The sequence below is a fragment of the Garra rufa genome, chromosome 1 (assembly GCF_049309525.1).
Source record: "Garra rufa chromosome 1, GarRuf1.0, whole genome shotgun sequence".
NCBI lineage: Eukaryota > Metazoa > Chordata > Actinopteri > Cypriniformes > Cyprinidae > Garra > Garra rufa.
In genome coordinates, this window is record NC_133361.1 from 89568699 (window position 1) to 89573698 (window position 5000).

General features: G+C 31.6%; 1 non-coding gene across 1 annotated transcript; it reads left to right on the forward strand.

The window, feature by feature from the left end:
* Window positions 1-4722: 4722 nt before the first annotated feature.
* LOC141318277 (5S ribosomal RNA) lies at window positions 4723-4841 on the forward strand. The gene has a single exon (XR_012352602.1). It is a non-coding gene; the product is annotated as a 5S ribosomal RNA (ribosomal RNA).
* Window positions 4842-5000: the final 159 nt, after the last annotated feature.

Here is a 5000-nt window from a genome sequence, read left to right on the forward strand (position 1 = left end):
AAGTCCCGCGGTGCCAAGGCTGCCAAAAGACAATGTTAAGATGCAGATGCGAGATAGAAGACGAGGAAAATGAAGATCCAGGAATGGAAATACAAGAGGTAATGGGAGTTACAACAATTGAGAGGTTAAATGACTCACAAAGGCAGACGCAAGGAGAGGACGAGAAACAAGATGACGAGGAAGAGGAGAACAACAACATAGATGAGAATAAAGAAAAGAAGGAAGATGAAGAACAAGGAATGGAGATGGGAGGAGGAGCGAACAAAGAGGATATAAATTTGATTAAAGAAGGATTTTCTAAGGAACAGGACGATGTGGACACTAATGAACTGGACTACGAAAAAGGACAAGAAAAAGAAAAAGCTGAGGATAAGGGAATAAAGACACTGACTGAGGTAAGAGGAGCAGACAATGGGGGGGAAATTCGTGGAATGGAAAACAAAGGAAAAGAAAGACTGAATAGATGTGTAAAAACAAGAAAAGATGGCTTAGACATTCAACAGGTTCTTAAAAGGCAGAAGATAAGAAGAGAAGAGCAAAAGGAAAGACTGGAGAGGAGGAAAGCTGAAATGGGTGAAGTAAAAAATACTTTTTTGAAAGACAATGAAACGGATTGAATGGTGGGTTTTGGTTTTTCCAATCTTTTCTTTAATGAGCTCTATATCAATTGTATCGCTGAATGCTAGAGGATTATCCAAATGTCAAAAGTTTGAAAGATTAATGTGTCTGACCAAAAAATGTGATGTGCTATGTTTACAAGAAACGAAATGGGAAGATAAAATAAGTGATGAAATTAGAAAATTATGGAACGGAGAAATATATAGTAACTGTGATATGGAAAGGAAGAGAGGGGTAGCTATTTTAATAAGAAAAGGAGTATTTGAAGAAGTAAATATAGATTATAAAGACACAAAGGGAAGAATAATAATTGTTAAATTTGTGTGTAATGGAAAAGAAATGAAAGTGTGTAATATACATGCACCAAATGATGAAAGAGATAAATTTAATTTTTACAGGGATATGAATGAGTTAATAGAAAAACATGACAACATTATGGTGTTAGGTGATTTTAACACTGTAATACAGAGAATTGATGTAGATGATTCAATGGGATTTAGAAGAGATAGAGGGAGGAATGAACTACATAACATAATGGAGAAATATAATATGGTGGATGTGTGGAGAGAGAGGAATGGTATGAAAAGAGAATATTCAAGAAGACAAATTGTTGACAGAGTTCTAAAGCAAAGTAGAATAGACTTATTTTTATGTAAGAAAAAGGAAGCATATTATGTCACTAAGGCGTCTTACAAAAATTATAGTGAGAGTGATCATGATTTTTTATGGATATTGATGAATTTTAATGAGGCTGATAAAGGACCAGGGGTGTGGATATTAAATGCAGAACTTCTAAAAAATGAAATATACAGAATGGAAATAGAAAGTATAATAATTAATAGTGTAAATGAGGAAATGTATGAAATGGAAAAAGGGTTTTGGTGGGACATTCTAAAAAAAAGAATAAAAAAATTCTCAATGGAATATTCAAAAAAATGGCAAAAAGTCAAAAAGATGAAAGAAAATAAGATCAAAAAAGAGTGGGATGAAGAAATGAGGAAAGTAAATGAGCATGATGAAAATATTGATAAGATAATAGAATTACAGGAAGAATTAAAGAAAATAGAAGAAGAGAAGTGTAAAGGAGCAATAATAAGAAGTAGGGCGAAAGACATTGTAGAAGGAGAAAGAAGTACGAAATATTTTTATGAATTAGAAAAAACAAGACAGAGAGCAGATATAATAAAAAGTATTAAAACAGAAGATGCAAGGATTGTAGAAGATAAAACAGGAATTTTGGAAGAAGTCAGAGAATTCTATAAGCATTTATTTACCAAAAATGAGATAGTTTTAGAAGATGAGGAATTTGTATTAAGTAAAATACAGGTTAAAGTTAATGAGGGAGACAAAGAAATGTGTGAGAGTGAGATTACGGAATTAGAAATAGGAATTGCAATTGATCAACTGAAAAATGGTAAAAGTCCAGGAATAGATGGATTAACAGCTGAATTTTATAAGGTTTTTAAAGATGTGTTATGTCCAATTTTAAATGAAATATTTATAGATAATTTTAAAAAAGGGAATTTAACGAATAGTATGAAGAAAGGTATGGTGAAAATAATTTACAAGAAAAAAGGTGATAAGAGAGACCTGAAAAACTACAGACCACTAAGCATGTTGAATACAGATTATAAAATATTAGCCAAAATTTTAGCCAATCGATTGAAAATAGTAGTACCAAATATAATTACTACAAATCAAGCATATGCTGTTCTAAAAAGAGATATTACTGATGTCATTAACAATATAAGAGATATGATATGGTACATGAAGGAGGAGAAAGAAACAGGATATATAATAAGTGTGGATTTAGAAAAGGCTTTTGATAGAGTTGAACACAAATACTTGATACATGTGATGGAGAGATTTGGTTTTGGGGAGAATTTTTTAAAATGGATAAAATGTTTATATACAGATATAAGTAGTTGTGTAAAAGTGAATGGTTTTTTAACTAAAGATTTTAAAATAACGAGATCAATCAGACAAGGTTGTCCTATGTCAGCATTATTATACACTTTAGTATCTGAAGCTTTAGGACTGGCAGTAGACCAGGAAAAGAACATAAAAGGAATACGCATAAAAGGAGAAGAATCAGAACAAAAAATATTTCAATATGCAGATGACACGACATTGTTTGTAAAAGATATTAAAAGTGTGGATAAAGCAATGGAAGTTTTAGAAAGATATTGTAAAGGAACAGGGGCAAAAGTTAATAAAGAAAAAACTACATACATGAAAATTGGATTACCGAATGATCTGCTGAATAAAATGCAATTTAAGGAAGAAAAGAAGAGTATGAAAATTTTAGGTATAAGGGTTGGAGAAAATGAAAATGAAATAAGAGAAGTGGTATGGGAGGAGGTTTTAAAAGGAATGGAGAAGAGATTAAATTTCTGGAAATTAAGAGGATTATTTTTAAAAGGGAAGGTTTTAGTTATTAATTCTTTGTTTTTATCAAAAATGTGGTATGTATTGGGTTCTGTGAGTTTGCCTATATGGGTGTATAAAAAAATCAAATCTATTGTTTTAAACTTTTTATGGGAGGGGAAACCATCGAAAATTGCTTATGACACTCTAATTGGAAAGGTGGAGGAAGGAGGGTTGGGACTAATAGATCCATTAATAAGAATGAAAAGTATAAGAATAAAAACTGTTAATAAATACTGGAAACATGGGAAATATGCGTGGAAGGGTGTAATGAACTATTTTTTAAATAAATGTGGAAAAATGGGAGATGATGTTTTATGGATGAAGCTAAAAGAAAACATGATGAACGGAATACCAGAGTTTTATAAAGAGGTTGTAAAAGCATGGGGTGATTTTAGAAAGCATGTTGTTTGTACGTCTTTTACCAGGGAAGAGATTTTAAGACAACCATTGTTTTTAAATAATCAAATTAAAAAGGGAAATGATACCATTTTTTATAAAAAATGGTTTTATGCGGGGATAAAGCAAATAAAAGATATCTTGTATGAAGTGATACCTGGTTTTGTACCGGTGCAAGTAATAAGAGACGCAATTGTAGAAAATTATGACAATGAAACTAAAACAGTCTTAGAAAAACAATACAAACAAATGAAAGAAGTAATACCGGAAGAATGGATAAATATTATAGAAGGTACAGAAGAAACAAAAGGTAATGATGGAATGATGATTGATTTTAAAAGTAATGACAAACAGCATGCTTTTAAAGATGGTATTTTAAAGATGTTTTATTCTTGTTTATGTGAAGATGTTTTTATCACACCAAAAGCAGAAGGATATTGGCAAAGATTGTACCCAAGTATGGAAACTAAGAAAATATGGAAAAATCTAAGAGCTTGGTGGAAAAGTCCAATTTTAGAAAACTTTGATTATATTTTAAGACATAATTGTTTATTAAGTGAAATGAGACTGTGTAAATTTGGAATGGCAAGTGATGCAATATGCAAGGTATGTAATAGGGAAGATGAAGGATTGATACATATTTTTTTTAAATGCACAGGGTTAAAATGTTTTATAAAAAAATTAAAAGAAATGACAAGTAAATTGGGAGTAGAACAAAGATGTATTGATGAAGAATGGGAAACAATGTTTTTATTTGGTTCTAAAGGTAATTTTAAGAATGTGTGTTTTTTAAATTTGATATTAACCATTGCTAGATTTGTAATTTGGAGCAGAAGGAATTTTGTCAAACAAAAGAAAACAAAAATACCTGTGTGCAAACTTTTTAAGGTGAAGATGTGTTTTATTTTAAATGTTTTGTTTGATTACTGTAATATGAATGAAGAGAAAGATGTTTTTGTCAAAATTTTTGTAAATGATAACCCATTTATTGAAATGACATGGTTTCGATTTAATGTATTGTTGCCAGAATGTGATTCAGACTGTTTTTAAAATGTATTAACATGTTTTAAATAAAAAAAAAAAAAAAAAAAAAAAAAGAGCGGCCGATCTCGTCTGATCTCGGAAGCAAAGCAGCGTCGGGCCTGGTTAGTACTTAGATGGGAGACCGCCTGGGAATGCCAGGTGCTGTAAGCTTTTGCCTTTTCTTCACTATTTATATAATATGCTGGCTTTTACGGAGGCTGATCTTTAAATAGCCCACTTTTTGGAGCAGCCCTCGCTTACGGCCATACTGCGCTGAGACCGCCCGATCTCGTCTGATCTCGGAAGCAAAGCAGCGTCGGGCCTGGTTAGTACTTGGATGGGAGACCGCCTGGGAATACCAGGTGCTGTAAGCTTTTGCCTTTTCTTCACTATTTATATAATATGCTGGCTTTTAGAAAGACGTGTTTTACCGCTCTATTTATTACAATCATTTAAATGTATAATAGAGTGTTAAGTGTTTTACATGTTTTTTTAGGCCATTTTATTGCTCTTAACATTTTAAGTGTGTGTGT